The 20,691-nt window shown below is 40.8% G+C and overlaps 1 protein-coding gene across 1 annotated transcript in view; it reads left to right on the top strand.

Moving 5' to 3' along the window:
- Positions 1–20,691, top strand: part of FBXO30 (F-box protein 30) — a 322,115-nt gene that overhangs the window by 99,933 nt on the left and 201,491 nt on the right. The gene's annotated exons all lie outside the window — the stretch shown is intronic.

Below are 20,691 nucleotides of genomic sequence, written 5' to 3'. Positions count from 1 at the left end.
TGCCTTGGGATAGCCAGACCAAAGCCTTGGTACCCTCTCTCTGAGTTCATCATCTTTCTTCTGGATGCCAAGCAAGAGAGCTCCCTTTGCAGACCAAGATGAGCCATCCAAAGTCAACAACAGCCTCTGGCATGCAGTAATACATCATTACCAGGGTTATTAAACTGCCCACAGAGCTGGCAGCAAGATAGTCATATCTCCTGATATGGAAAGCTATGGAAATATTTTTCGCTTCAGGAATAAATCATCTGGCTATACTTCCACTCTCAGAAAAGGGGATGCTAGGCCAGCTTTTTAGGTGGAAACTGCTTTAGGGGAGATGTGGATGAACTTGGCATCCTTGTAATATTAGATGCTCTCACATAAGCTTTGAATTTCATGGCATTCCATTTACAGGAACGCAGAATTGGACTGCTATCTTGCTTTTCTAAGGTCACTTAGATGGCTAACATCACACTTTAAAACGCATAATTTTTAAATCTCTGATTAATAAAACCAGCCTTGGTTAATTGCTTATTTCCAGGTATAATATATAGTCAGTAACGCTAACTGCTGCATCTATCTGTATTTGGAAGGTGATGATAGCAACAGCAAGGTCTAGAAGTAAAAGAAGAATGATAAAGGAAATTCATACTAAAAATTATTGGTAATCTTCTTATTCCACAAGGAAAATAGCTTCATTTGCAAATGTATCTACTAGATAAACTGGCACAACTATTTACTATTTAAATGTGCTATTCTCATAATTCTGAAACACCCTGATTGATTCATACAAAATCACTTCAAAGTCTTTTAAAAAAATGCAACTTAAACATGAAAGAAATATTTTGGACAGCATGGTTAAGCATGTCTTTTATGAAGTCCATAATTTATTAAAGTCCTGTTACCCTATAGAAATGCTTCATGTTCTGAATTTCACAAGTCCAGTGTGGAATAAAAGAAAGCAACAGTGAATACCAATAAGGCTGCTGAAGAAGCCCATGCATAAACAGTGCATACATATAAAGTAGGGGTCACATTTTGGTGGTAAAAACAAGATGACCATGAAGAAAATCAGATCAACCTGCTCCAGGGTATCCCAGGTCAGCAGGATGGGAAAAACTTTGGACCAGTTAAAAGATGTCACACAGAAAACCATTGGCAGAGCAGGGAAGAGCACGAGTGATTCACTGACCTTTCATCCCTTGAAGCACTGTCCCCTCCGTTTAAACTAAAAATAGCTTTTCAGGACACAATGGAGAGAAATTTGTACCTTTTCCATTTTGCTGCTAAATAAGACTTCATGCCATTGCCTTAAATGTTGTAGTTTTCGAACAACAGAACAAGCGCTGAGAGAAAATAGGCCCATTATCCCTTTGTTCGTAGCAGAGACTGAAAGATGCCCAGCCTGACTGGTATGTAGCTCAAGACATCTGTTCTGCTAATGTGGAGTAAGGAGAGCTGACATGCTGAAGAGATTTGAAAACTCAAAGTCTGTTTAATCCTACTTGTGGTGTCCCATACAAGTTCAGCACTAGTGTCACACAGCCTTTCCAGGTTAACCCCAGCTCCACAATGATAACTTCAGACTCTTGTTCCTCACAAAGCATCTCCTGTACTTTTTTTCCCCATGCAGAGATTTTTTGAGAGGTTTCTCATATCCGCAGTTTTGTAATCTAAGCTAAATTACTTCTTAATCAAAGTCACCACTTACCTCAGGCTTTACTGGATGCCTCTGCCTCTGGGAGAAGTGGCTGACACGCCAGAAGGCTGTGCTGCCATCCAGTGAGACCTGGACAGGCTGGAGAGTTGGGCAGGGAATAACTTGATGAAACATAACAAGGGAAAGTGTAAAGTCCTGCATCTGGGCAGGAACAACCCCAGGTTCCAGTATAGGTTGGGGAATGACCTGCTAGGTGTTCCTGCTCCGGCAGGGGGATTGGACTAGACGATCTTTTGAGGTCCCTTCCAATCTCTAGCATACTGTGATACTGTGATACTGTAAATGTGGATAATGCTGCCTGTGGACACTTAGAGGCTCACTTTGTGAGTGCATGTGTGCATTGTAGAGGTCTGCAGTGCAAAAATTGAATCTCATTGTTTGTGCCCAGCTGGGGAATTTCCTGCTGGCCAGGTTCTGCTGCTGAGATTTTTTTTCCTGTGCACTGGATGTTTCTGGACTCTGGTCAGTATTCTCTCAGAGTTTAACTGGTCTTGGGGTTCACTGATGTACTTGCTCAACAAAGTAGAAGAGCCCTTTGTTGGCATTGGGGATGACAAATACATAAGTTGTAGGAATGTGAAAGCAAGAAAATTATTATTTCCTTCAGAGCTCTGTGAAAAATAAATTAAACCAGGTTCTACAAGGGCTATAAACTTAAATATGGTCTTGAAGAACTCAGGGTTTCTCGGTGGGGAACAGGGATACACAAGTATGGTGCAGAGCAAATTCAGCTTTTGTACGTAATGGGTCTGCTGGATATCATCAAAGCAGTGATATCACTCAGCCCTGCAGAGGGGCAGGACTATACGTGGAACAGGCATTCTTTGTGTTTCACATTCTTGACTTTCTACCTGTGTCCAGCAGTGACTTGACTTCCTCACACTGTACCAGCTGGACATTAATTTTTTTCTAAGCTTTTTTGTGTTTTGTGATCTTACCCTTGGTCCTTGATACATTGATTCTTTTCCTTCCCTGCATTGTCTATCTTACCTTCTTTTTCATACCTTCCTTCAGTCCACATAATTTCTGGCCACACAAAGCTCCTGCCACAAGATTTTTTGGCACCACTTCATAAATACAGTAACTAAAGGGAAAAATAAATTTGCTTGCTGGTCATTTTCAGGTTTTGGGGTAGTTTTGGTGCTGTGGTTTTTGTTTGTTTGCTTGGGTTTTGATTGGTTGATTGGTTTGGGTTTTGTTTTGTTTTTTTTGTTTTGTCTGAATGTATTTAGTCATGGAAACTAGTGTGAAAATGTTATTGTATTTCTATTGAGCTGGACTCTATGAATGTGAGACAGACACTATTTTCTATCAGTTCTGTTCAGCTGCTCTTTTTCATAGCTAACTGGTCTCCCGCTGTAGTCTCCCACTACACAGTACCTCTGAAAGCAGTTGTGTATCTCAGTGTGGCAGTCTGTCTGTCGAAGGACTATTGTATCCAGGTCAGTCTGAAGATATAGGTGAGAAGAGTTTGATAACAAATTCTTTTGAGGGCAACTGAAATAACTGCATAAAGCAGGCAGACTTTCAAGAACATAAACAGTTCTTCAGGAACGGCTGATTTGTCCAAAAGCTTGTTTGATTTCTCTTTCCCATTGCATCAGTTATTTTACTGAAAGACGCTACCTCACCCCTCAAAACTTGCCTTGTTGAGGCAATCTCTGCAAAAATCAGAGTTGTTTTGAGATAACTATCATGTTGCTATAACAACCCTACCTTAATGTTCCACCCAGTCTTGACATTCGCAGAGTAAAATGGAGTGCCATATCCAGTCGTTTAGTTTCTTATATCCCAACATGGTGTCTCCAGTGTGGCGGCAAGTAAAACTTGTAACTCACCTAATGATTCTGCTACTACTTGAGATGGACTGAGGTGGACAGGTTTCTGCCATTCCAGCTAACAGTACAGCAGCAGCATGATACCAACCTAAGAGGCAGTAATGAAGAGATATAGCCAAAAGTTAGAAACCTGTTTATTAGTTCTAGCAATTTGACCCATCTGATGGAAAAGCCATAAAGTAGACCGCAGGTGGCAGATATTGACCATTGTACCCAGTTTGCTTTCCTCCCATGGCCAATATGTACTCTTTGTTCTACTCTGAAATACCAGTTCAGTTTTGAAGGTTTCAAAGTTTGGAGGTTTGAAGTTGGAAAGCAGAGATGCTCCTAGGAGGAACTGTGAAACTGCTGAACCCTCTGCCTGAATATCTGAGCTTTTTCCTGGTTACAGGGTTCATTCACGCTATCTCATTTTCTAGATTCAGTGAAATGTTTTGGACTGGTGGCTCCCACGGAAGAAGGGGGAGAAGGTACCATTGCTTTATTATATGCAATATATGATGAAATATTAAAGGGAAAAGCTTAATGTCCAGATAATTTCTTTGAATCCTCCAGTTCCCAGCAGCAAGGGCACTCAGAGGTAGATTTTCAGTTTTGTCTTGTTATAAATTTGTTTGTTTTAAGAAGTGATCACAAGCAATTCAGAAACAAGCAAACCAGAAATGAGACACCCTTTCAATTACATGTTCCCACTGTTGCCGAGTCCTTTCACGCTAGAAAATGCTTCAGACATTTAACTCTCTACCATTTCCTAGCTGACAACCAAACAAGGCAAGACAACAAAACCAAGGCCAGAAACAGCCAATGGCTGTGCTACTGTGAAATGGTTCAGCAAAGATCAGAATGGGCCAAAAGCTCCCTCTAGGTGAATTTCTTCTTTTGAAGGACCATGGCAGTCTGCTTACCTCAACATATCTCATCTGACAACAGTAAATTGCTTTCCTAAAAGAAGATTTCAAAGAACACGAAAATGCAAATAGGGTCTTGTGAATATAAATCTGAACTACCTCCTTGGAGCACATAAGCTTCTCCAGTAGTGCACTGAGTTTCCCTGTGTTCTGTGCGTCGTCTCCACACCGAGGAGATGAGGCTAACAGATACCCGTATAGACACGATGTCTCCTGCCCTCATTTAACAGCAATGGAAATCACTTGGAAAGAGCAACTGATTGCAGAGTGCAGGTCTTAGTTAACTGTATTCCACTTTCCTCCCACCTGTGTGTTGTGTACCTCTACTAACCCATATGATCCCATGCTATGCCATGTCCTGGGGGGACATGGTCCAAGATGCCTGCTTCTTCACTCACACCTTCCTCCACCCCTCAGCTGCACACTCTTGAAAAGGTTGAGGAGGAGCAGTGGGTTTCAGGAAGATGGTGATAACTCTTTTCTCCGAGGAGGTTTAGCAATCTTAGGACTTTGTTTCCTGAATGTAACCTTCCAGTTATTTGAAAGAGACTGCCACCGTATTTGAATAAGCTGTTTATGTAAACAAGTCTCATCTCAGAAAGCTTGCCTTCCTGCAGTATGAAATAATTTTTTGTGTTTCTGTCCTGGGTTTAGCAGTAGCAGTCAATTTTTCTCCTTCTTGGTAGCTGGTGCAGTGCTGTGTTTTGACTTTTAGCCTGGGAACAGTGCTGATAACACCAATGTTTTCAGTTGTTGCTAAGTGATGTTTACCCTGACCAAGGACTTTGTGAGCCTCATGCTCTGCCAGGGAGGAGGGGAAGCTGGGAGGAAGCAGAGACAGGACACCTGACCCAAGCTAGCCAAAGAAGTATTCCATACCACAGCACGTCATGCCTGGGGGTATAACTGGGAGTTACCCAGAAGGACACGGGGTCTTCTGGGTCAGACTCGTTTCCCAGCGAGTGGTATTGTATTCTCTTCCCTTGTTATTTTCTCTTATCATTGTTGTCCTTGGTGGTGGCGGTGGTGATTTGTGTTGTACATTGGTTGCTGGACTGTTCTTGTCTCAACCCGTGGGATTTGCACTCTTTCGATCCTCCTCCCCATCCCTCCAGGAGCGGGGAAGAGGAGAGCCCCCAGGGGGTGGGAGCCTTGATTGCTTCCAGCCTGGCACCACTCACTGGGAGTGAGTGAACAAGCTGTCTGGCTAGGGTTTAAACCAGGACAGTTTCTAATTCTGAAAAAAAAAACCTCAAATCCTAAAGGGAGTATTTTTATGTTATAATAAGCTGGTAAATTTAAAAAAGAAATAAGGATTGAATTTAGAATATAATTGAAAACTGTCCTTTCTGAATCTGGTAACTTGACACAATCAGCAGTTCTAGGAGGGGAATGATAATGAGTAGCTTACCATGTTTTAAAATTTATTGTGAGTACCACTGGACTTTGCACAAAGGTATAACCCCCATCTCCGCATGCATATGTATAATCTGCTTTTCTCAACAACAAGATCAAGATGCTGCCTACCTTTAATAATTAAAGATCCAGTGACATTTCCTACAACCTTAGTTTTAACATTTGTGTTCTGGCTGGGCTCCACTTCAGCTAATCCAGTCTGACCTATGTTTTCAGCCACTTCAGTGAGCCCTGTGGCTCTGTGGTATAATGAGACTGCCTTTGTGCCAAAGTGAGAAGCCTTTGCAGAGGTGTTTTCATTTTCATTTTCTGTTTATCCAATTAAAAGTAGAGATTATGGGAAAACAGAATTTTTACCTCGAGGGAATTTCCAGTATTTTGAGTTTTGGTTTTTACCTTCAAGCTATTTCATTATTAATAGGTGAAATAAAAATGTTTGTCATAAAGGTGTTCCTGAAATGAACTGAACCATTTTGGAGCAATGAGCAATTCTGGCTGTGCTATAACAGTGGGCCATTGGATATATAGTTTGGGCAGTATATCCAGAGACCGTAGGGTCATCAAGCACTTAACAGTGGCACTCATGAAGCACTGAATAGCTGAAAAAGATATAGAAATTAATGCTGAAGCCATGCAGACAAGTGGTAGGAGAATAATAGAATTTACTATTTTTGTCCAATAATAAAAATAGTAAATCAAAATCAGAATTTTGGTAAGGGAGTTTTTCTCTGTAACCCGCATCTCATTGGAAAAATAGCTTTAAATCTTTTTTTCCTGTTCAGTTAAGAGGCCTATTACCCTTTCCAGGAAAACAAATCTTACCCATGCTCTAGCCCACCCTCAAGAGAGAAATAAACACTTGCTGTGGCAGGGGTCAGATCCCATAACACACACTCAGTCAGGGCCTTCTTTTTCTTTATCAGAAAGGTCTTGGTCTTTGTTTTGTTCCTGACTCTTTGAACACAGCCTTGGGACTTAATAAGTCTTGGAGACCAACCAACTCTTGCAAATGCAGCCAAGAAAGCTCTTGTTGAATATATGCACTGAAGCTGTCTCAGGCAGTATGCAGAATTTACTGTCACTTTCAGAATATGTTGGGAGGGGGTTAACCTTTTGAGTGTACTGTAGTATTTCTTCAGCCTTCTTTGAGCATCTGTCTAGACAGTGTACACCAGTGGATTGTTAGGGGATGCTTCAGTCATAGGGTCGCTCACTGGAGGGGAGCTGCACAGACCCAAGTGGTGTTTTCCCTTTTCACAGTCTCAGTGGGTCACTCTCGTCAAACCTGGAGAAGCAGTGGGCAGGGAACCACACTTTGGCAACAGTCCTTTCAGATTTATTCTGTTGTAGTATACTATCCCTGGAGGCCAGTAGGGCTGTAGTCTGGAGTTTGAATTATCTATTTGATTGTCTTGCTTGCTAAAGCAGGGACAGGAGGGCGGTTTCAGGAAGGAGACAGGCAGTGTGCTGTTCCTCATCCCCTCATCCATGGGTGGAAGCACATGTCTGCAGTGAGAAGAATGAGTGCAAGTTACTTTCACATGTCTCTACTTTTTGTCCAGCCAGGGTACTACATGATAGTTAGAATAGCCTGAAGGCTGGATACTGTGCTGTACTCAGAGAGCAGGCATTTGACAGAGGTCAGCTTTGCTTGCTGTCATGGTTCTTGCTGCTCACACTGTGTAACTTAAAAGCCTTCAGATAGCGTTATAGTTGGGTCTCCCAGGCCTGTGAAACAGTCCCTTAAAAAGCTGGTAGGCATCCTTCCCTGGAAAGGTGGGACAGAAATTCCACAGGAGTGCCTGAGAGAGGGCTCACTTTGTGTGCTTAGGCAGAGGGCACCCTCCTCCTGTGAAAACTCGGCCTTTCTGCTCATGCTACTGGGCAGTATTGAGGTATCTTAGCCTCACAGGGCCATCAGGTAATTCAGATTGGAAGAGGCATCAGGAGGGCTCTAGTCCAACCCTTATGCTCAAAACAGGATCAGCGAAGGTCAAAGCAGTATGCTCAGGCATCCATCCAGGCATATTGCCAGAAAGTCTCTTGCCAGGTTTGACAAATGAGTAACTCTTGTTCAGGCACTTCTATTTTCTGAAAGCAGTAATATTTTCAGGAAGCTGTGACATAAAAAGCAACAGAAAAATACTTCAGTGAAAAGTCCTGTATAAATACAACCAGAAAGTACATACATGACATGGTTACATGCTTTTTCTTCCTGGGCTTTCCTTGTTCCTGGGCTTTTCACAGAACTAGCTGGAATTCAGCGCAGCCAGGAGTGGCAAGAAAACCAGTGGGAGACACTTGTATTTAGGAGGTAGTTTAGTAGGTAAAGCCGTACTACCGTAGTCAAATAATGATATTTGTTTGGATCATATTTGGAGAAGTTTTCTGATCCTCTGCCCCTCTTCCTTTCTCCTTATAAGTAGTATCCATTTAGAAAGTACCACATTTGATTTGGGAGATTTCCTAAAAATAGCTCACAAATGCACCCACATCATGTGCCGAACCTTATTTCTGGCCTGAAGATTACTCCCACTCCCTTCCCATACTCATTTGGAACCCTTCTTTAGTTTTGTTCTTTGCTTCAGGGACTAGCTTTAATTTCCATATCCTCATTCCCATTCTATATATTGCCTTCACTGCCAGTGCATTCATGCTTATTGAAAATCTGGGTATACTGTTCCTTTAGTTTTGGGATCACACCTAGAAGATCTGTAATCTACAGGTTACCCAATCATCAGAACTAGCAAGCAAACTTTTTCCCTTGTTTCCTTTTGCTGTATATTTCCAAAGGGCATTTTGTTGTTTGGTTTTGTATCCTTGCAGGATCTAGCTGAGAACAATTGGCAGTTCTGGTTTTTTAACCTTGTATGTCTTAACCTGTGAAATCTAGCTTTTTACTTACTCATCTGTCCTTTTAACTTTCTAGTTCTTGCAAGATTTTTTTATCTCTTTTGTTTATATCCTTTTTCAAGTCTGTAATATGTTTTTTAATATCCTTTTAAAAGAGGATATTATTTACATAAGTGTTGAATCCATGTCTATAAGTTTTCCTTCTGGCTGAGGGTAAATATTGCTGTTACTTTTAGCTCTTCAAACAGTTGAAAATTCCTTTCTCCTTCCACAGTCAAGCTGCTGTATCACCTCAGTCCAACTGATTTCATTAATCAGCTTTCTTAGCTTGTTTAAATTTGCTTTTCTGAAATCCAAATCCTTATCTAAAGACCTACTCCTATTTATTCTTTGATTTTAAATGTAAGTTGAATCAATTTGTGATCATTCTGCAGTTACTTTCTATTATTCTGTTCCATTAACCATCTCTCTCTTAATGCCCTTTTCATTTGCTGAAAACCCTCAGTGTAACACCTCATTGACTGCCTGTAACTGTGATGAAGAAATGTGTTGGTTAATATATCAGTGAATACCTTGTCATTACTGGTATATATAGCTTTTGTTCTTCAGCCAGTATTTTGGAAATTCAGTCTTCCTATAACACTACAAGTACCTGTTGTATTTCTTTCTGGAATGGAATGAGAGCTCTCTGTCACAGCCAGGCAGACCAATCTGAAAGTGCAACCTCTTCTCATATATTAAAGTTCAACCTAAACCCACCAAGCACCTGGCCTTGACTGCTGAAGCACCACTTCCTGTTCCACTTCCAGTGACCTTACCTACATGTAATTCTGTAGCACCAAACATTGTACAACTTGACTGCTCCTATTACTAAAACATTGCTTTCTCAAAGACCTGCAGAAGGTTTTCTTCTGGGAAGAGATTTGCCCCTCTACTCTGCTCTTGTGAGACCTCACCTGGAGTATTGTGTGCAGTTCTGGTGTCCTCAACATAAAAAGGACATGGAACTGTTGGAACAAGTCCAGAGAAGGGCCACGAGGATGATCAGGGGACTGGAGCACCTCCTGTATGAAGCCAGGCTGAGGAAGTTGGGGCTGTTCAGCCTGGAGAAGAGAAGGCTGCGTGGAGACCTCATAGCAGCCTTCCAGTATCTGAAGGGGGCCTACAGGGATGCTGGAGAGGGACTGTTCATTAGGGACTGTAGTGATAGGACAAGGGGTAATGGGTTAAAACTTAAACAGGGGAAGTTTAGATTGGATATAAGGAGGAAATTCTTTCCTGTTAGGGTGGTGAGGGACTGGAATAGGTTGCCCAGGGAGGTTGTGAATGCTCCATGCCTGGCAGCGTTCAAGACCCGGCTGGACAAAGCCTTGGGTGAGATGGTTTAGTGTAAGGTGTCCCTGCCCATGGCAGGGGAGTTGGAACTGGATGATCTTAAGGTCCTTTCCAACCCTAACGATTCTATGATTCTATGAAGTGTCCAACTGTTGAAAAAAAAAAGACAACAAACACCCCCTCCAGGAGGAGGGGGTCCCATCAGTAGTACCATGGTCTAGCAGTCCTTGTTCATGCTCATGTGTCTGTATTAGGACTCACTGGCCTAGGGGCACCATCCCTCCTTTTTGCCTTGCTGCACTAGTTGCAATAGGTTTCTGCAGGTGAATTTTTGCAACACATTACAATTACAGAAACACATGCGCTCAGTTGTGCTGTGCTTAGACACTGAAAATGCACACTGTTTATTATTGTAGCTACCATCGTAATTCACTTTGTAGGCCTGGCAGTGCTGCTATCAACCATAGGCTTAAACATGCAGGCTGGGCTGGTTAATGACCTTTTAAATGGACAAATCCTGACAGACCTGTCTCTGTGCTTCATAGCAGAGTATGCCATACTTTGAAAACTGTCTGGCTATCCACTGTGCTTCAAGGGTTTCTTTTGCTTGTCTCACTCATTTTTCCTACATGTAAAAAATAAAGCTGCTTACTGTCAGAAAGAGACATTAAAGCTTTAGAGAGGGTCATCTGGGAGGATGAGTCCAGGCAGAGCCTGGGCTGAACCCTGACCTTGTTCATCAGTGGCAGGGGTTCGCCATGGGCATGTGTCTCAGAGGAGTTGGAACCAGATGATCTTCAAGGCCCCTTCTAACCCAAACCATTCTTTGCTGCTATGATGCTATCAGATATATTGCCTGTGCCTTGCTTCATTTAACTTCCCCATGGGTGTTTAATTCTGGAACTGGAGAAGGCATAAGCAACTTAAGCTAAAACAGAACAGCAAATGATTGATTTGTTCAGCAAATACTTTTCAGTTAATTGATTGAATCAGTGTTTAGAAAGCCTAACTATAAAAAAAGGTCACAGAAAGGTGACTTGAAAGGTTATAATGCATCTGGATTTATGACAATTCTGGTTGAATACTTTTTAGGATTGTACACAGATGCAAAGAAACTTCAAGAATTTTGAGAAACACTTTTAGTATAATATTCTGAGTTTCTGTGATTTTTTTTTTAAGGTGACAAATTAGAATCCCTGAAGTTAGAAAGCCTGGTCAAGTATTTTTAGGCTTATGATGGCAGTTTAATTTTCCTATGCAAAAGCTAGATTTTTAAACAGTCTTCATGCATTTTAAGGTAGGAGAAGCCAAGTAAGCTGAAAAACTTCAGATCAGGATGGTAGAAATTCAATAACATTCTAACTTTGAGGCCTAAGGGATTTTTTTTATATTTTCTTCAATAAAAATATAATTTAAAAAAGTATCAAATACTCAAATCCAAGACCAAGACACCATTTTACAGTTGCCAAGGTGTCCTCAAAAATGCCATCTTAATGTGGGAAAAAGATTAGAACCCTACTGCAGCCAGGAGGATGAGAAAGCACTGTTCTTTGTGTGCAGCCAAGATGTGGTTAATATAATCTGTCATAGGCATTTCACAACATCTAGTCTGTGATCGTAAAAGCTTAAAATTACATTCTTTGTATGGTCTAATTCCTGCTTATCTTTGCTGTAATCACATTGCTCAGAGCTGTAATTTCTTTTTTTTGCCTTGTAATTTTTGCTCTGAGAATGTATTTGCCAAAGGAAGAAAATGTGTCTGAGACTACAGTCTATTGTGAAGTAACTGTCAAGTAACCCTATTATTGTTAAACTACAGTAACTTGAAATATATTCCCATTAGAGAAAGAAAGGAAATATGGGTTCATTATGGCTTGTGTTAAAGTCTTTTTCCACTGGATATCACTGTGGCCAGGTAATGCTGGCTGCCTTGTCCATAAATTCTGGCCAAACACAAACTCCTCAGCTGTAGTTCTGAAATGGACCTGCATTGTCATAGCCTCTCTCAAGAGCACTCTGACACCTCAGGTAAAACCTTCACTGCTCCTAATTTCTTACATCTCAGAATCATCTGCAAGGTCTTGCAGTGACGGGAAAAGTTGGAGGAGCTACTGTGTGGTAACCGTTCTTGCTTTGAGTTTGACATGCTTTGAAGATGACATGGGGTACTTGCTATTTGCTTCTTTTAAGGTTAGATTTCAAATAGAGATGGAAGGACAAATTGAGATCTGAAAGTAATTACTGAGAGCTGTTCACACCTGCTTCTGGACACCTGCTTGAAGCCCTTAGTGCTGACTTCAAATGGGTTAATTCTTTTCTAGAGGCCAGTGAGATGCTTGAAGGCTGGATTTTGTTAAATGAGAAAATGAGTCAGTTCTGCAATAAAAGGCAGGAGTAATGGAGGGAAAAAATAATTAAAAAACACACTATAAATAATTGCAACAGCAGAGAAAGGACTCTTCTCTCATCAGCATTTTCCAGTTGGCTTATAACAAAAAAAATATCAGTCCACAGATTCACCACAAACATAGCTTTTCATTAGGTTATAAGATGGTTTAATGTGCCACTTATTGTTTTCATAGTTGGTATCTAACTTTGTTGGTGTCCTGGCTTCAGCATAAACGCTGTAAATTTAATACTCATATATATGATATCAACTTTGCCTGAACCTACACTCTCATAGTTCTTCCCCTTTCCTATTGCAGTCACAGAAGCAGTATAGTACCTCTAACGAGAGCAGCGACAGTTGTGGTGTGGACTTGTGTTCAAACTAATGCCTCACTCAGTCTTTTCCACATGAGCATTTATGTTCATTGGAGAAAAATCTTGCAAGGAAACTTTGCATCAACATAAGAAACTCTGGGAGAATGTCCCTGTGAGTTAGCTGTCTACGGATCCATTGTGCTGTTCCCATGCCTGCTCATTTTGAAACTTTCTTCTGATTTTTGTGGGGGGCAGTTTCACATCCCCAAATAAGTCTTGACTCATAGTTTTATTGCAACAGAAGGAACAAGTATTATCTCAAATAATGAGTCCATGTAGAAAAATAAGTATGTGCAGGAGACATACTAAATGAAGCTGCTTAGCAGGGGAGAGCCATTGTGACACCTTGTGATAAGGGACGCACCATGGACATTTGGGTTTCCAGTTACTGCTGCGTGACACCTGTTTGAATGCTGTCAATGCCATTATTTAGTGCCTGTCACCCCCTGTGCCTGTGGGAGTGCATTGAAAGCCTTTCTTTTCAAAGCATTGTAAAATGAGTAATGGAAGAAAACAGAAGGAAAAAGTCACTTAAAATGTGTCATTAATGTACAGGTGCAGAAATACCAAAGCCCCTGAATACACCATGGGAGCACATACAGTGTTACATTCATGAAGGAGACAATGAGTGTTTTATAACCAGCTCGCCATGTGATACCTAATTAGCACAGGTACTCTGATGAGTGAGGAAGACATAGGAGTTAAACAACTGTCAAGTGCAAAACTAAACACTGATCCACTATTCACACAAGAAGGAAAATGCGCCTGGACCTGGAGGTCCTATACCTGCATTTAAAAAAGCAAGCCGGCATGTAACAGAGAACACACCCCATGTGTGTGTTAGGATCAAAAGCCAAAATATACAGTAAAAGTAACTGCTTGTACTTCTACAGTGTGTTTCACACAAATATTCCAAAGCATGTCATCATTTCATACTGCTTTTTCGTCTTCAAGTACAGCTCCAGGTGTGCTACTGCTTGCACTCCCCCAACATAGAGAAGGTTAGGATGCAGAGGCAATCTTCACAGAGAAGATGAATGATCTGTATCATCCCTGAGATCTTCTCCATCACTAGTATCAATGTTATCCATTTAATAAGTGAGGCACTGGGGATCTTGATGTCTGCTTTCACAATTAGTAGTCACTCAGTATCAAGTGACTACTGCTTAAGGCAAATGGTTGAAAATAGTTTAAAAGCCAACGTGGGTGACATTGTTTATGGTTTATGTCAGTTTGAGTAGAAAGAGGGAGGCTGATCCGTTCAGGTTCTCTGTGTGTAAATGAGATTATCGGTGACATAGTCTGTTTTCTTCCTGTTAGTCTCTGCCAAGTTTCTGTAGGCTCTCTGATCTTAAGTAAAGCACAGAGAAGATAAATTGGTGAAACATCTTAGTATTGATAAACCTGTTCTTGCAACTGATGACTCAGCTGCTGTTATCTGACTCTCCAAGTAGATGTGAACCTGAGGTTTTCCTGTCTCTGGCATTTCACCTTTCCCAAGGTCAGCAGCTTCTTCATGGGCTTGATTACTTCACATAGATTTAATTCCCCTCAAAAACTATACTTAAGAGAACAATACTTTCTCAGGAAGGATAAAATGCAATTGAGTATTCAGAGAAGGCAATTTGTGCCTTTTAACACAAGGTCATTTGCTCACGGATTGGATTCTGACGTTCACACACCCCCAAAATTATTTTCCCCTGTAGCAGGCTCTGGCCCTAAACAGTTCATGCCTCTGTCACATAGGGAGTCCACTGTCACTAACAATAAGCAGTCAGGCATGAAGAATGATGTCAAAATACAGCTGTTTTGGAAACATTATGGTTGCTGTTTTGAAATTTCCTTTTGCTCCCAAGAATTTGTCTTTGTTTATTTCTCCTTTACATCCTTAAACCCACTTGCGACCTAGAGATCACTAGCATTGCTAGTTCGGCAACACCGTTGGGGTCCTTTGGCGCAAGAACAGCCTTATTCAAAACATCAGGAAATTTTTGGATAAACTCACCCACAGGATTTGTTTATGTGGTATCATGTACTTCACCCTGGACCACAAATCTTGTACTGTTTTTATGTGATGCCCATTTCAACACACAGCTGTTCCTTGTTGCCCGCTATACAACCACACGCTTTGCTGTAAATGTTCAGGCAGCTGTTGTCACAACAGCGGAGTTCTTCCGAGACCTTTTTCCAAAGATGGCAACTGCCTTAGCGAACAGGACCTCATCTATCATGTGATTTCTCAGCAATTCTCACTGGAAATCTTAAAAACTGTCTGATGTCGTGGCTGGAAGAAAGCCTATTCCTAGTCAGAAAAGCACCTAAAGCAAGTCTCGTGGTCATCCACAGCTCTTAGGGACATACGGAACCTCAGGTGTGAGTTTAGGAGTTTTCCTGACTTGGGGATCTGGATGAAGGGCATGTCTCACTGATGACATGTCAATTTTAATAATCTGGCCACATGAATACCTTTTAGTTTTATCTGAAAAGTCCCTGCTACACTATTTGCTCATTTCTGTCTTTGTAAAGTTTTCTTTGTGAGGAGAGTCTGTCTGTGCTTCCCCTGCAAGCATATTTTTACATGGTAGAAATGGTCATTAGTCTTTTTTTGCCTTGACCAGGGCACTTATAGTCTGGAAGTTGTAATGCTTGTTGTTCATGAGCACAAACTGAATGTAGGCTTCATGTTCAAAGGTGTTAGGTGAAATTGATGAAGGAGCCAACCACAAAATTGCCTAAGGCTTGTACTTCTCAGAAAAGAGGAACAAAGGTCTTTCTTTAGTTTTCTGCTGCCTTGCTGTTCTGTGGAGCTTATTCGTGTCATACTTCTGTCACAACACTAAATCCAATAATGTGGTTTCCAGTAATGCCTGGAAGTAAATTAATACCACAGAAATTAGAGGAGTTATTGAATGTCATTAAAATGAAAAGTTTCTATCAGTGCTTGATTGCTCATTGTGATAATTGGAGACATGATGTTTAAACTGAGAAGAAGCAGCTAACTAAAGTTTTTCTGTGCCCAGGATTGTTCACATGTAAAATATACCAGAAGGGCATAACAGGTTTTTATGGGCAGTACAGAATAACCTCTCTTTCTAGTATATAAGATATACTAAATAACCAGGTGAAGGAAAAATACTGAGGTCGTTATGAGAAAGAATGGCAAACAGGGTTGAAGCTGTGATAAAATTAAGTTGCTAACCTCAACTGATCTCAGTGTCAGTCCACTGGCTTACATAGCTGCAACCGACACCAACACTGGACTTTGGATTTTCAGTCTTTCTCAGCAGCACAGTAATTGGAGGGTTTTTTTGGAAGTTCTGAAAATGTTTTAAAATGACCAAAATCAGTCCAATCTGGGCACAGGCTTGAAACTAGGCAGGATTTTTACAGCTACCAAATGGTCTGGAGGCATAACCCTAACAGAAAACCAGCAGAACACACATTTTTAATCACCTCAACAATCTGTGAGGTCCCAGGCTGGTGCTTGGGCAAGGGCAGCAGCAGTTAGTATGAAACAGGAACAATATTTGGTGGAATTCACTTAATTTTATTTTAGCTGTTCAAAACACAGCATATAAAATAGGCTAGTTGTCTGTACTCACTGAGTAGCTGATGCAGAGACAAACACTGTTTAAGACCCGGCCCTCCCACCGCTCTTAACAATCTTAGGATGAACCAAATTGATTCTAGCCACAGAAATAGACATTCTTAATGGAGTGCAACTCATCTGATAGTCTCACTGACTGAAAACAGAGCCAAGGGCAAGCAACTGACCTCCAGAAAAGTAGGCATCTAAAGTCACTGAGATGAGTCCTGAGATAACTCTATTTCCTGTACTTCATTCAAAGCAGACCTCCTCTTGATGAGTGTCCATCCATTTTCCAAGCTGATACAGATGGTTTTTTATTTCCTAAAAGGGTAGAAGGAATAGGGAAAAGCTCTGCAAAAGGCTGTTCTGATGCTGTGATCTGGAGCTTTGTTATCCTCCTACTGAGAGAATCAGTTTTGCTTGAAGATTTAACAGAGGGTGCATTGGACCTATTTTCCTAGTTTCCTTTGCAGACCTGGTAAACCAGTGTGAAACTTGTCACTCTTTACTCAGAGAAATACGGAGTGCTCTGGATGGGAATAACAGACCCCAGCCCAAATCCATTTGCAGGTTTTGGGAAGACACAGGCAGGCAATAGTAATGTCACTGTCTGTCATAAACCTGACTGTTAATCACTACCTTTCACATGCACTGGAGGTGTTTGTAAAGAAACAAGATTGGAAATGCTGCTCCCTAAAGTCCGAAGCAATGTTTTTATTTGTATGGTGCATGTCTTATATTAGAAATCAAGCAAATTTCTCTGAAGGAGGACATAATTAAAGGAATGCAAGCCCCCAAGTCAAATATTTCACCACTGTGGTCCCACTGTACTTGCTGCTATAACCTTAGCTTTAGAATGTTAAAAACTCAAAAGGTTGGACCCATACATTCTTCCCTGCTTTTGAGGAGCAGGCTTTGGTGCCACAGGAGAGAGCAAACCTTGCCACTGGAAGCATCCAAATGAACCAAACTTTAAAGAGTCCTTCAAACAGGCCAAGAACTCTATCTGACTTCAGCTGCACATGAATACTGATGAGGTCCCTGGGCCTGTGATAGCAGTAATCCCATATGTGATACTGATTTTACTCTTACAACATCCTTACTTGTGCTAACTGAAACTTGTTAGCACAAATTTTAGTCTTCTGAAATGTAACTGGTGAGGTTGTGGCCCAACTTGTGACCAGCTTACTGGGGTTTCGTCTCACTCTGTTTTTTGATGCTCAGATCTAATTGTTTCTAAGCTGTCTGCAAATAAAGATCTTTGTGAGAGGGAGAGCTAGAACTGAAAAACAGTAAACCAACTTGCTTACAGCTTAGCATACAGATTCTGTGGTTGCATGTTTTGTATAGAGATTTCTTCTTCCCAAGAGCACACATCTTGCCGTAATATCCTTTAGAAAACACATCATTAGTGTAAAATGACTAACAGGAAAAAAGAAAAAGAAAAAAGAATAAACAAAACAGCACATTACTTTGTTTTTAAATGCAGTGGTGTATACTTTTTTTTATTTCTCCAGATGCAGAACTGGGAAACCAGAGAGAATTCTGGTCGTCAGGCAAACATGGCACAGTGTAATCAAATCTACCTGATCTTTCTTGTTCATTTTGCACTAGAAGAGACGAGCAACAAGCCCATTTGCTTTGTGTTCAATAGAAGTGAAATGGTCTGGGAGCTCTGCCTGGGTTTTGAAGCTCCAGAGCATTGGAGCGCAGCCAGGCTATTCCAAGGACCCTGCAAATGCATAATAACTTTAGGGAAAAAAGAGTAGGGGTGTGATTTTGTTCAACATGCTGCTAAGAGACAACTTAGAGTCTACACTGATAAAAGTTGTCTGTGTGTGAGTCATCTGCAGTACAGAAGTCCCTGGTGAGCCACAGGGTTCAAGAATTAACATCTAGCCTGTTACTCCTTTTTTAGAGAAAATAGCTGGTGTTTTGTCTTCTGATTGCCAAGGAGAGAAACAAGAGCATCACAGTTTGTCCAAATGGCTCAATTTCCAATTATGGGAACGTAATATTTGTCACTTTTTTAGCTGCTTTTCCACTTCAGCTGAAATGAATTGTGTTAAAATATTTTTGTCTCTATTAGAGTTTATGAAGCTGATGGATGCTTTGAAATAAGTGGGAGCCTAAGGTTGTGATATCAGTGCTGTATCTTACTGCCTTTTAAAAAAAAAAGAACCTGTCACCAATTTTTCACAAGGATTTTAGCGGCACAAGAGTGAATAGATATCTATCTATTCTGGGTTTTGAACCACTGACAGTTAACCCTCTTAAAAGGAATTAGTCTGTGCAGTTGCAAATATGTAAATCTCCTAGCTGAGATGTGTACCTTCAAAGACAGCTATTATCATTTTTACCTAGTCAGGATTGCCGTGCAGGCAGAGAAAAACATAAAATTTGAGTAAGCCCTTGCTAATACTGTTTGCATACTCCTTCACAACACGTCCCTTCAAAATCACTGAACTTGTCACCAGCTGCCAATTTTCATCAAGAAAACCCTTTCATTAAGTTCACCACAAGGATTTCTGAGCTGCGCTCACAGAACTAGCTTTGAGCTTCTCAGTATCTAGATGGATCAAACCCTGCTCTGGGAGTGTCTGTCCTGTTAAAACTGCCATTGCTTTTCTACTGCTTCAAGGCTTCTGCTGGTCACCTGGAGGGGGTGAGAAGGAGTGCTTTGATGAATAGGTTGTTTTTGCAGATGAAAGTGGGGAAGGTGTTTTGATTTTCTATGACCCACTCTTCTAGCAGCTTCTGATCAGTTCTTAGAGGGATCCAGCATTTGGTTAGGTTTTTCTTGGTGCCTAGGGTGATAAATGTAGGACAGGGATGCTGTGGACCATTGTAAACTGGAACTCTCTAGTGCAGTTGCCTGGAATGAAAAGAGTTGGTCATATGTTCTTAATGTTTCACTTTACACAGAGTGAAAATACACTGTTGTTTTATACTTGTTATTTTAATAACCATTTTTTCACTCCTCATCTGTGGAATAGGAGGTAGTTTGTGAGTCCAAGCTATGCTCATATAGCAAGAAAAAAGGCTGTTTGTCAAGTTTTAGGTAGCTTGCTAACAACATGGAAACTCTAACTAGAATTTACACCAGCTCTGTTGTTAAGCCAATGCTCCAGGCTAAGAGGTTCCCCAGTTGTGTTTGAGGGTGTCTGGATAGAGAGTTTCATGAAAAGCAAGATCTGCAGCATGGGACCATTGGTGGGCAGGGGGAGGATATGGAAGAACAGCTCTGAAATGGCCCTGCACTCCTCTATTGGGATTCTTCACTGCCTGTGCAACAGAGGCAAGTGTTTACTCTATTTCACAATAGCAGGGTATGAAGACTTTAGTCACTCCCTGATCTCATATGGGAAAGGGAAATAATCCTCAGAATTCATATATATTACTGAGTGTGGCCTGCAATGAATTATATATGCACATAAATACCAAAAATGACCCATTGCAGATATTTCTAAACAATATCAAATAATAAATGAAACAGAATATTTGATTGCATTGAGTGCAGAAAAATTATGAATAAGATTCATGAAAATTTATCAAATGCATATTTAAACAAAGCTCTGGAAAAAAGTAGAACAAGATTTTAAGAGATTGTGCAATGCAAATACCTATTCAATTCTGCCATTTTTTTGGTATATGTTACAACTGAAATGTTTTACTGGTTTATGAGTTTCAACCTGCAGCCCTAGCCCTTGGCGCCAGCTATGCAGAGCTGAGATCACTCTTTTTTTGCTTTGTGTTGAAACAGAACTTTTGTGGAAGAATGGAAAGGATTGTGATGTTTTCTTCTCTTGCAAAGCAGAGACAAAATCTGGCAAGACTAGAGAAATTCTAACAAAGATTAAATTATCTGTTCCACTCTTACTACAATATTCCTTCCTTCGCTCAATTCACCATTTTTCAATCAATTTTAAAATAGCATGCTATCTGTGTTAACAGCCATGGCTATTTTTTTGCTTCAGAACAGACCATTATTATCATTTAGTCTGACCTTCTGGATACCACAAGCCATGAAATTTCACCTATGGATTCCACTGTCTAATAATCTGTTAGAGAAGATAAATGCTGGGTAGAGTTTATTTCTGTATTGACTGGCAAATCTCTTCTGCTCCAACACAGAAATTTCGGAAGACTTTCACCCTGGCCTGCCACTTGAGTCAATGCTGATAAAATTAGATCAGTCGGTCCAAAGGAATTATTTGTTTTCATTTTGAAGCACTGGATGACATTTTGCTTTTATTCATTTGCAGGCTGAAGTAAATACCAGTCACA

Source organism: Pezoporus flaviventris, unplaced genomic scaffold (assembly GCF_033815535.1).
Source record: "Pezoporus flaviventris isolate CSIRO_AGI_PZ_B2104156 unplaced genomic scaffold, CSIRO_AGI_Pfla_v1 ptg000066l, whole genome shotgun sequence".
NCBI classification, from domain to species: domain Eukaryota; kingdom Metazoa; phylum Chordata; class Aves; order Psittaciformes; family Psittacidae; genus Pezoporus; species Pezoporus flaviventris.
This window is presented reverse-complemented; position numbering and strand designations above follow the sequence as displayed.